General features: G+C 42.6%; 1 protein-coding gene across 3 annotated transcripts in view; it reads right to left on the bottom strand.

Annotated features, from left to right (window-relative positions):
• Window positions 1-8,024, bottom strand: part of TANC2 (tetratricopeptide repeat, ankyrin repeat and coiled-coil containing 2) — a 1,188,344-nt gene extending 1,180,320 nt beyond the window's left edge. For all 3 annotated transcript variants that reach the window (XM_029572386.1, XM_029572387.1, XM_029572388.1), the window contains exon 1: window positions 7,741-8,024. The gene's annotated coding sequence lies outside the window, so the exon portion shown is untranslated. The remainder of the gene's footprint in view (window positions 1-7,740) is intronic.
• Between the last annotated feature and the right edge of the window lie 4,932 nt (window positions 8,025-12,956).

Raw genomic sequence — 12,956 nt, 5'->3', positions numbered from 1 at the left:
TCAGATTAATTGAGACACGAATTGTTTTGCCTCCTCCACCGCCTGAAAATGGTCTCTTTTGCCTTGGTGCCATATCCGAAGATGGGCAGGATATTGTAATGTGAAACATATGTTATTTTCACTAAATTCGTGCAGATCGGAGAAAATGATTTCCTTTTTGACATCACCCTGGTCGAATAATCCTGTAAAATGAGCACCTGTTGCTCCTTGAATGGGAACTCCTTCTGGTGAAATGCTTGCAATATCATCCCTTTGTAAACAAAGTGGGAAAGTTTTGCTATTATGACTCTTGGTCCAGGCCTCTCTGCTAGTTTAGGCCCTTATGTGATGCACCCTTTCAAAAGGCATTTTTCCCTTCAAATCATCAAGGCCTAAGGCATCCAGCAGCCAAGATTCCAAAAATGTACCAATGTCTCTTGTAGTTTCGTCCCCAATTAGTCCCACAAATCGCAAATTCTTCAGAGCATGATTCTTGAACTAAGCCAATTTTTTAGATTTCTCCGCCATTTCTTTCTCCAAAACATGGACCCGTTTCTCTAACTGCAACACGTCATCCTCCACGATCGATATCCACCCCTCAGCATGATCTAAACGGGGACCAAATTCAGAGAATGTAGCTTTAAACTCCTCTAGTTGAGTGGAGATATGAGTAAGCCTTTCGTCTAGTGCAGTAACAACAGCTTCTGTAACTTTTAATACCAATGCTGCACCCATGTCTTCTGTTAGCGTCAAGGTCGAGCTCGCTCCGGCAGCCATTTTAGGAGAAGCCGGTTTACCAAGGTCCTTTTCTTTCTTAGCCAATTGGAGTGACATAGCAGCAAGTTAGATAGAAGGTTCACTTACACCGGATAGCGGAGAATTTCCTCTTTCGCCTCCATTGCTTCTAGTTCCAGTTAGTGGGGTATAACTGCCAATAAATTGAAATAAAAGGGTAGCAGCATCCCAAGCTCTGCAGCAAACGTGCTACGGAGCCCACCACATCACATGATCCCCGACCACTAGGAATTTTAACATATGTCCCGCCTTTTTTTTTATGTATTATTGATGTTTGCTTGTAATCCACCTAGCATGACAGTCAATATAGGCTGAATATAAATGTTTTAAATAAATACACAAGTGACACTGCAAACATTATTGACCTTGCTGCTCTATGTAAAACACTGAAGATACAACTAAGAAGTTTCAACATTTGCTGTCTCATAAGACAAAACATATTCACTTATTTACAAATATAGCCAGCATAAAAAAGTACACATCCTCTCCACCAAGCTCACCTTCAGTGGATCAAGGTCAAAAGGTGGTTTCAATGTATTTCAATTACTATTATACAGGGTGGCCTATGGAAAAGTAGCCTGCCTCCAGTGCACTGGTATTAGAGGCGGGCTACTTTTCCATGGGCCACCCTGTACTATAGCTACAGCAACCACAGTAACCTGACCATATGACAGACTTCCTTAAGAAATAACCAACTGGGGCTAGCCTCATGGCTCATGCAGAGGACCTGGCCTCGATTCCCGAGTGAGGTTTTGCTCACCAGTCCAGCAGTGTCTGGGGATGCTGCAGAAACAGCACTCACAGTCCCTGGCAGGACCCAGTTATCATGCAACGGTGACACCAGTGGTTGGATTAGGGTCCATGATTGCAGCGTTCCTGAAGGAGCCCTGATGAAGAATTGTCACTGCGACTGGGCTAGGCAAGATGGGAGGAGATAAAATAGGGGGGGGGGGGTGAAATCCAGGGGTAGTAGCAAATGAAGGCTCATGGCAGCAGATCCGAGACCTGGTTCCAATTGAGCTGGAAACCCAAATAAGCAGGAGGAAATTGCTGGGTCAAAATAGTAAACCATCACCTATCACCAGGGCATTAATAGACAATTCAGTGCTCCTAAGTGGAAGGTTTGTCTTGTCTTGAAACAATCTCCCTATGCCTGTGAGACAACAATAAGCCGTTATTGCCCTATACGGTGCTGTCTGACATTAAGTTCCTTTGTTGTAAAAAAAGTGATTTTCTTTATATGCACTCCTCTATGTGGCTGCAAATTTAAAAAAAAAAAACTATAATTGACCTAATGTTTCTTTTCAGTTCACTACTTCAGAATCAGCTTCATTGCCATTCTTGCTCTGTTTGGCACACCTAGGCAGTTTGATGCTTTTTACAACTGACAGCATTTAGGTTTATTGCACCCTGCAGTACTGGGTTATACTTAAAAATAACTTTATTGCCAATATTATATGGTTGTTTTCTTTTACACCTTTAATCTCCACATCAGAAAAAATATTTATTTCTTCTGAATAGGAACCCTCAAATTATATGCCACACAATGTGTCAGATGTAGCAAACATCTTTCTCACAGGCACACGACAGAAGATAGCTCATCTGTCCCAATGTGAGCAATACTCAAAATACCAGCAAGGCATGTCTGAAGTCTCAAATGTGACTCCAGCTAAAGCCAATAATTATGCATCAGAATGAGAGATGAGGCTGCTCTGCCTTCATTGCCAACAAAGAAGAAACACTTGTTTTAAAAGCACAGTGAGTGCACAAAGAGCAGCATAACCTGTTAAATATTCAGGGCACTGTATTAAGGGCACAAATATTAGTCTAATGAAAATCCCTTAAGGACATATTTCTTAAGGAAATATCCTGCTATTATTTAAATGAGTGCTTTAATTTACGGTAGGTCATGATGATTTAGCAAGAAGAATTTTTTTACTTTTAGATAAGTTTCTCTAGAATAGAGGTTCTCAGCAATGACCCACAATGAATATTCAGATGTATTTGCAGACTAACATAGGTAAGGCAGGACTCCCGTGGTTTCCTCTCTCTCCCACCCCCACAGTTTATTAGCATTAACACATAACCCGAGCCAAACAACTTAAACACCCTTACCCCTCCCCACCCTCCTTACCCAAATGCCCCCATCCTGCAACTTGCCACACACTCCCGGTGGCATGTTGCAAAACCTCCTCCCCAGCCCAGTCAACTTTCCCCAACGGCATACCGCCGCGTACCGATCTTCATCCCACCAGGAAAGGACCCACAACTCGAATAGCGACCACACAGAGTCAGCTGCCCATGTAGCAGCCAACACCCCCCACACCCCCCGCTACAACGCTCCCCCATGTTAACCACCCTGGTCATAACTTTGCATTTGTACAATCCACCAAACAGACTCTGATTTACCACCCCCGCTGTGACAATCATAATCAAGACATTAACAACCAATAAAAAACAGGGAGGGAGGATGGGAGAAAAACTGCTGCCCCAGGATGCTTCAAGCACGTGAGCAACACAGCTGCCCTCAAAACACACTCAAAAATTACCCTGCTTCCCCCCCACTCCACTACTGGGCACCACCAATCAGGGTGCTCAACCAAATTCAAAGCAAATTTTTACCACTGAGATGCTGCGGCTTCCATGGCGGCCACCCACGTGCCTACCATCTTAATGGCAGTAGGGTGGACTATAGTAGAAGATCAAAGCTAGGTTGTAAAGCCTGGTTACACTGAAAACCACATCTGGTTCTTTCCCTCAAGGACTGGAGTTGAAAAATCCTTATTCTAGAACCAATATTCTTCTTAAAATGATTTATAAGTGCTTTTAGTACATAATCTATAAAAATACAAACTAGTTCTTATAGCAGGAGCAGTGCAAAAGGCACCTCTTTTAGTAACATAACAGATAAAGGCAGAAAAAAGATGAACTGGTCCATCCAGTCTACCCAGTTATTCCATTTATAGGGCACTAAAACAGCTATGCACTTGCACTGGGGAATTTGATGAAAGATGAAATTCTAAAGAGGATTAGAATGGTTCTTTCCAAGGGAGATCAACATCAGGTACAAACTTCAGGCCTGATTTACTAAGGCTTTTTCTTCCATTCTGTCTCTATGGGAAAAATGCTTAGTAAATGAGGCCCTTGGACTGTGAGCCTTCTGGGGGACAGTGAAATACCTGCATGCAGTACCTGAATGTAATCCGCTTTGAGGTGCCAAAAAAGAGGAATATAAATCAAATATATCTGTGACCTGCAGCAGAAAGTAAACATGCTGTATGTACTCCTTCCTGAGAAGCCATCTGAAGAAAAAGAGCATCGTATTTTTTGCAAGCTGTAAAGAGGTTCAATATTTGTTCCGGGTTTTCTGCAGGCTGCGTCCCGGCATTCCTGTCTTGGCTCTCCATGGCAAACAGCAGCAGATGAAAAGAACTGAGGTTTACGACGACTTCGTTCGTAAGAAAGCCGCTGTCCTTTTTGCCACTGACATTGTGGCGAGGGGGCTCGATTTCCCTGCAGTGAACTGGGTTCTTCAGCTGGATTGTCCAGAGGATGCCGGTACTTTTACATCCATCGGGTGGGGAGAACAGCCAGGTATAAAGAAGGTGGGGAAGCTTTGCTGGTTCTGCTTCCTTCAGAACAAAAAGGCATGGTTCAGCAGTTACTGGAGAGGAAAATCCCCATCGAGGAAATCAAGTAAAGAAACAAAGTTTAATTCTTCACTGTGCATCTCCTTCCATATACAGTTGTATGCAAACATTTAGGCACTCCTGGTCAAACTGTATATTTTAATGAATCTTTAAATAATAAGCAGCATTGTCATAAATGATCCAATTCATGTCATCTGCAAGAATTGCTGTCAAAGCCACATCTACAAGATGCCACTAAGGACATAATGGCGACACTATCTTAGGTTTAACCTTTTACCTCCTAACAAGAATTAACAAAGTTTAAAAACACAATGTTAAATAAGAATTAATCACATTGTTAAATAAGAATTTATTACAATGTTTAACAAGAACTAGTTTATTACAATGTTAACAGGAACTAGTTACAATGTTAAATAAGATCTATTGAATGTTATAATGTAAAACTAGAAGAAGTTATAATGTAAAACAAGAAGTCCCTTCTTCTTGAACACAGTTACAATGTAAACCAATGTGATATTATATATTGAACACCGGTATATAAAAACTAATAAATAAATAAATTTGATGAATTTATTATGTTCTATGAAAAAACATATCTTGGAGGCTGTCATCTCTCTTATTGTCCCTCTATAAAAAGGAGATGTGTGAGGATTTAATGAGGCCTAGTTTCCTTCTTTGGTACAGAAATTCGCATATGGTTATGACAACATTCCTTATCTGACTTTCTATGTAAAGTACATTGTTAAATACTATATATGATTTTTTGCTATAGGAAATTAGGCAAGGAATTAAGTCCGCTGGTGACCACAGGCACTAACCAATAGCAGAGCAGCTTTAAAAATGCCCAGTGATATCATAACATACCCTGACCTCTGAAATTTCATCTGAACTAGACTGTTTCCTTATACTATACAGCCTATAGAAAAGAAAAAGAAACAAGGGACTAAGTGTTGGGTGTGTTGAGAGCACATGAAAAGTACAAGTTGGGTATTACTAAGCACTCTACAACTTGTGGCATAAATATGAAGTTGATCACTGTATCTTTTTGAACCAATCATTCAAGAGGATGTTAATGAAGCACTAAGATAACCTGCAAGAAGCAGCAGTTTAGCCCAAAACAGAAGACACAGGGTAACCTGCACAGAGCAGTTGTTACAACCCTTTGACAAATGGCATGTTACTGGGCAGACTGGACAGGCCATTTTGGTCACTTGCCCTCATGTACTATGTTACTAAAAGGGTAGTTGCCCTCTAGGAAGCTAGGCTAAGAAGCAAAAATATGGCATTTAGGCCTAGATTCATCAAATTGCTATATTTATTGCGGGAATCTGGTGTGTTAGTAGCTGCAATAAAAAAGGGGCATAGTTCTGCAAATTTTCAGGATTTCACATCACATAGATAAAAATCGTAACCCGCAATAAGCCATTCCATAATACAAGAAATTATCATGGTGTGCGACATAACAGCACGTCGCATACCAAAACCAGGAGATACACGCAAAATGGTTTTAAAAGCTGCCCGAGTATGTGTGTATCTCCTGCTATGCACACATGTGAAAAGTATCTAAAAAGCAGTGGAGCACAGGCATGTAGAGAAGACCAATACATGTGTGCGAATATACATAAAGTGCACAGGTGCACACCGGTGTCCACTACCTCGTAATTTAACTTCTGCTATGGATAGCGTGTAGGGCATAAAAGAAAAACATCTTGGCTAGTCAGACTATTACGGGTTGTGGTTAACAGAAGACAAAAAAAAAAAAGGCAAAAAAAAAAACTAGGGGGGCTTGGAAGACCTATCCCTAGCCTGGGCGAACTGGGAACAAACTGGTGAAACTGGCAATGGCATTACCAACTGATGCTATACCTAATCTGTTGCTATATAAGTGGTTATATATAACCTATTTGTATCTGATATTATAATCTAGCTGTATCTGATGTTATACCAATTGTGTTACGCCTATAATATGTTGTAATACCTGTAAACCGGAGTGAGGGCCTTTCGCTAAACTTCGGTATATAAAAGCTTACAAATAAAATAAATAAATAAGTAATCAAATACACAAACCTTCAGAGTGCAGTGTGTCTTATGAATACCAAAGGAAAAAAAGAAATATTTAACATTTTCACCTTCTTGTTTACTCTCAACCTATCCCCCTCCTGCAGCCCAGAACAAATCCATGTTAACCCCATCCCATCCTTAAAATCTCCCCACTTACGTGGCGGAATCAGGATTTGCGCGCACATATCAAATAGGGCACACGTGTAGGTGCTTTCAACCTATTTGATACCATGGCACATATGTAATAAAATGGCCGCAACTATTATAACATTATTATATATATATACACACACACACACACACATACAAGTATCCATACAGCTGAAGCTGGCAACATTCCACAAACCCAAAAAAAGAAAGAAGTTTAGACCATACTGTGTTTACATCGTCAGTTACCTTATGTTGAACAGCAGGATATTTTAATTTTTTATTTTTTTTTGGGGGGGGGGGGTGTTTTGTTTTTTTTACAAAATTTGTAGTAAGAGAGCAAATGCACCATTTATATTCTCTACCGGGAAGACGCTGGCAAGTAAAGCCACCATGACCATGAATCCACTGTCATTCACAGACACAGGTTCCTAGATATATAATATTCTCATTCCCCTCCCCCTTTTTCATTCCTCTAACACAAAGAAAAAAAAGATATCTAGCAGCAATAAGCCCATTTCTCAGCATTAACAGCACTCGTTTTGCAACATTTTGGCTTCCTGATCTTTCTTTTTCACCGGCACAGACAATCCCATATCTTCCTTCCTCTTACTCAAGTATAGCTAAGCTGAGTGGCACAGCTTGGTGACATTTCTTCTCAACTTATATGACCCAATTCCTTTCAATTGAAAAAAAGAATGTTGCATTTATTCCCGAAGGTCTCCCCCTTTTCCTCTGGTCATATTTTTTCCCCATTTAACCTGCTTTATAGCTGCCAAGCTGGAAAGAAAACTAGCACAAAATACCACTTCCAAGGCTCGTGCCCGATTCCATTCCTTCACCCCGTAAACAGAGGAGATTAAAAAAAAAATCGATCTTCTCTACACAAGCAATGCAAAAACCCGCTCTTTATATCTATCTTCATTCCTATTTTAAAATGTTTTCCCCTTTCCTAGCAAATGCTCCATTCTATGCAGTCACCAGCCAAAGCAATAACAATGATTTTTTCGATAATTGCACTAAAGCCTTTATTTCACCTTCTGGCAGACAGCTTGCCTTTGTTGTTCTACCATGCACGTACGTAGCCCTGTCCAGGACTGGCTCTTACCTTCTTCTCCCCTGCCCGAGATGCTTCCCTCTGCTGTGGCCCGAGATTACAAGCACCGTCTTCCTTCCCTTCTTCCCTAGAGAAGCCGGGGGGGGGGGGGGGAGCCCGACACTCTCCTCGCTCACAGCATTACTCCGCCAACCCCCCCTCTCTCTCAGCCAACTCAAAACACACAACCCCGACCAACGCTTACAATAATAATGAGAGTAGCAGCCGAGGCGGGCACCGCCCCCGCCCGGGTCCGTCCCGTCCCCTCACCTCCGGAGCCGGCGCGCAGGCGTCTCAACGAGGCGGCTCGCGTCTCCCACCCCTCCCCCCTTCCACCGCCGGTCCGCCGGCCTCGCGCTCTCGCTCTCCCTGTCGCGCGCGCGTACTGGGAAAAAAACAAGGGACACACTGTCAGGCGCAAGCGAGCGCGAGGCCGGTATTCTCTTCCCTCCCCGCTTCCCCAGGGCTGCTTGCGCGAAGGGAGAGAGGTGGAGGGTCCTTGCAAAGAAGCGCGATTTGTCGCCCCTCTCGTATTTCCCCCGCTCCCCCACCTCACCCTGTGGGAGCGGCGATAGGCGGTGTCTCGAGGCACGGGCAGTTCGTGTGTCACCACCCCCCTACACTCCCCCCAAGCGTTCCTATAGCAACGTTATGAGTGGTGAGGGGCTCCCCTGTGCTGCCAGTCTGACTGTAGTGCCTCGCGTTAGCTCGCCTTCTGCGGGGAAGCAGCACAAGAAGTCACTGCTCACTCATGTCTCATGGGAGAGAAATGCTCAAACTTTCTTTTTTTAGCATAAGATAGAAAACAATCTTAAATGTACGTACACAGGTTATGCTCATTGTTCTAAAAAAAATGTACGTCTCTTTCAAATTCTATTACAATTAATGTTTCTTTTTTTATTTCAATCATAACAGACTTGAATTGTGAAAATATAAATATGAGAAATTATCTATTGGTAGGTTATGGATAGGGAGATACAGAAAAAAAACCTCTCTTTTCTCTCTATATATTTATATATGGAATACATAATCTTGGGGGAGGAGGTTGAAGATTGCCAAAATAAGTTTTGGCCATTCCAATCTGTGGGCCAATCTGGATTCCAGCTCTGGATTGGTTAGTTAGCCTGTCAATCATCAATTGACACTGGCTCCTGGTGCAGGACTTTCCAGAAGAGCTTGGACCATTACTTCTGGAGTAACCAATCACCTGTGCTCTTCATTCGCCCACTGAGAAATAAATACATTGGGCTTTCACCACTGTATTAAAATTTTAAGAATTTGAGTGACAAATTGTCAGCTGGAATCGGGGGTATTAAAGAAGGCAGACCTGGGAGACTGGCTTGCAAAATAATTTTGGTAAATCTAAAAGGTAAATTTTAAAAGCTTGGCACGCACATCAATTAGGGGTTGCAAGAATATGTCAGGCTTGCGCGCCGAGTGAATTTTAAAAGCTGCCGAGATACATGCGTATCTCCTGGAGTGCGCACATCTTGGATGTTTTCAAGAAGGGGTATGGTCTGGGTGGTGCATGGGGCATTTGGGGGCATGAACCTGAGATGTGCGCGTAAATACGTACCTGACCCAGCATACGCCAACGTTCCCCCCGCATAACTTTACTTCTGCTAGGGCTGACATATAAGTGATAAAGAAAACTAGGCAGATCATCAGGGTTTTAAGGGGTGGGGCTAACTGGGGAGAAGGAAGGCTGTTAAACTAGGGGAATTTGGAAGACTTATCTCTTAACTGGGTAAACTGGGAACAAATTGGTTTTAGTGGCAAGGGTTTTAGTGCATGCCCCTTTTAACCCCCCCCCCCCACTAATGTGGTAGAAGCGGCATTTGCGCGCACAGGTCAGCACCCACTTAAAATTGGACGCACATGTGCTTGCGGCCAGCCTATTTTGTGACATATGTGTGTATATGTTATAAAATGGCCGCGTTCCTGGGCGCAGTTGACACGTGTGCCCATGCGCCGGTTTTAAAATTCACCTTTAAAATTTTAGCTAGAGAAGGGATAAAGAATAAGACTAATTATAAAAATAAAAGAAGAAACTTCAATTATTTTAAATTATGGACTCTACACTGGCCCATGAGATGAAACTTGAGGACCTATGTATATACTCTAGAAGGAAGGAGAGAAGGGGAATATGACACAGGCATTCAAATACCTTAAACATATAAATAATACACAAGAAGCAAACCTTTTTTCTGTGGAAAGGAAGTTCTAGAAAACAAAAAAGAGGTCATACAGGAGGTTCCAAGGAGGCAGACTGAGGAATAAGGTTAGGAAATATTTCTTATGGGAAAGCTTAGATAAACACAGTAACAGAGTTCAAGGTAGCACAAAGCATCAAATCTAAAATCCACATTCAAGCCTTAGCTGTCAAGAATAAAATCAGAGCCAGAGATAAATGTGCGATCTTATTACAAGAAATAAGAAAATGGGGAATGAAGTTGCACGACATACCAGCATTTTGTCTGGTTCAATTGTATCGGATGTAACAAATTTCAGTGCCAATAACAAAGTTAAAAAATTGGGGTAATCTAGATGGGCTCTTATGATATTCTGTTTCTGATGAATTTACAAAGATCAACTCATGGGGCCCACTGAAATAAATTATAGTCACTGCAGCCAAGATACAGACAGAGATTGACATTCCCTGGCAGAGTGGCTTACTCGTTCAGCGGGTTTATGCTGAATGGAGACAGAAGGGATGTTATATCAATGAAATGAAATGCCTCTCTCCATGTAGACTGGACAGTAATATTAAAGCAACATCACACCTGCCAAAATTACAACCATTTTAGGGTTTTATGCTTGGGTTGTTAATGGCTTTCATACCAAACATCCTGAATGCCCCTGCAAAGGTGTTAGTTCTCCTTTAAATCATATCTTCTTAACCCCAGTGGAAACTTGTTCCCTTAATTACCGTAAATTAATTGTGTGCGCTCATTCTGCTGTCCCATAAGGAAGTTTGCAAAGGCTTTTGGGTGCAAATTACTTACCCTTGTATATTATAATGCCATCAGAAATGCAAAGAGCTTTTTTATGGCAGTTGTCCCTGGTGTCACAATTAATTACTAGCCTGATAAATGAAAGAGAAGCAGGAAACTCAGGTGCTATTTTGTTGCAGTATCAGGCTTCAGTGTCTGGAAGCGTAAGACTTGATCTATCAAAGCAAACTCAAGGGTGAGAACTGTCTACAGTAAAAAATAAATAAATAAAAAAATAAACACCTAGCAGTGCAAACCTAGTGCTGCAAGCATGGCGGCTTGCAAAGAAGAGATGGGAAGATCCAGTGAAAACAAAGGTACAAAAAGAACCAAGGAGATTCCTAAGGATAAACATAATCTTCCTGTTCAAACTAGGTCTTTTCTTTCATCAAATGCTAGCAGCCAGATCTGAACGTTCTGACGAAGAGGATAATTGCCAACAAAGCCTAAAAGCTGAAGCACAGAGCTGTAGACCTTATATTCCAGGACTGCAATTCCATCTTCCTTGGTGCGTGACTATCCCCAAATCACTTAACCTCCCCTCTGCACACATCATTAGTGCCCTGTAACCCTGCAGTTCTTCCTAGGACTGCGTACACTGGCAATGCCACCGAAAGAATTTCCAGGAAAAGGCAAAAGCTGGCACGGGCTGTCCCCTTCTACAGCAACAAACTAGTTGGATGGATTTCAGTACAGATGGCAAAGCAGGGACTCCAGGAATCTGTGCGGCTACTGGGCTAGCGTTATTTTAAACAACCAGCATAAGGTAGCCATATTTAAAATAGAAACAAAAAACAAAAACAAACCTGGAAATCTGAAAACAGAGATTATGATGAAAGATAAAGACCGCAAATTTCTCTGCCAACTACAATAATGCAGACTCCACATCATCCCTGGTTTTATTCTGTTCTATTCTTAGGCTTATATACTGCCTTGTCCTCCCACCAGAGGACTCACAATGGTTTATATCATATGAGATAAAATACACCGTACAGCACAGTGTAATACATGCAAAATAATGTAAACAATCCCCACTGCTACCCATCCCCCACTCTCACTAAGGAAGGGATGGGGTGCAACACACAACTACAAAATAACACTCCCTCTGAAAATATAAAGCATAATATAAAAAATGCACAACATAACAATTAGCTGCATCATGGTCAATATACTAAAACACATTAATCCCACTCCATCCCCTGACAGCTACCAGCAAGTCCCAAACCTCCAGTCCCCCGGTCCCTTCCACAGGGAGGACCCTAGGTTTGCCCCTTTGGAAATGACTCATCCCCACAATAGGAGTGGCCTAAAATGCTCCCCACATGACATCAGCAGAGAAGGGGCAGGGCCAACATGTAGCAGATCAGAGTGGAAAAGCCTCAGCAGGGGCTGCTGGAAGTTGAGGAAAACATCAGCTGTATGTAGGCTCAGCCCCTGGGTGCAAGCGAGGTGGTTAAAGGAAGCATCTTCCCTTTACCACCAGTAAGGATCCTCTGTAAGAAAAATACTCTAATAGGGCCTTCTCCCTGTTCTAAGGGCTGAAAAAAAAATTGGGGGGGGGGGGGGGCTGCAAAGATCCTGCTCCCGCTGCCCTGCTGTACCTCAGATCTCAGAACCCTACTCTTCGCTCCATCAGTGCATCCTTCCACTGCGGTGAGCAATGGGGATTAAGTGAGCCCACGCTCATATTCCCTGCCTCCGCAGTGGCTCCACTCCTTCCAGGCTTCTGTGTAGGAGATGGAGTCTATGAGTGCAGGCTGACTTAGTCCCTGCATTCAGTGCAGTTGGAGGACATATCACTGGAATTGTGCACCTGAGATCGGTGGAGTGGGTGCAACCACAGCAGTAGGGAAAGAATCAGAGATCCGAGGAGCAGGGCAGCACCAATAATGCCTAGGGGTGCCTTAAGCCAAAATACATCTCTGAAAAAGCAAGAGGTACCACAGAGTCACCAAGCTAATTATTGCATTTCCTCTTGCCGTAGAAGGCCAGATTTAGGTACTGCAATGAAGATTCGCAATGTGGGAATATGCCACTCTGAAATACGATTAATGAGAAATAAGAACTAGATTATCCTAAAATGTAGGTGGCTATTGGGGTGGGGGGGGGGGGGGAGGGGAGATTAGGAATTTAAGAACCGATTGAAAGCACTAGGCATCTCACTTAGGCTCTTAAATCTAGGAAAATAAATTCCAGGCCTAACTTTAAGAACCTAAGTTTTAGGGTCCTAAATGT

This window comes from Rhinatrema bivittatum, chromosome 12, assembly GCF_901001135.1.
Source record: "Rhinatrema bivittatum chromosome 12, aRhiBiv1.1, whole genome shotgun sequence".
NCBI classification, from domain to species: Eukaryota; Metazoa; Chordata; class Amphibia; order Gymnophiona; family Rhinatrematidae; genus Rhinatrema; species Rhinatrema bivittatum.
The sequence above is the reverse complement of the archived record's forward strand: the minus strand, read 5'-3'. Positions and strand labels throughout refer to the sequence as shown.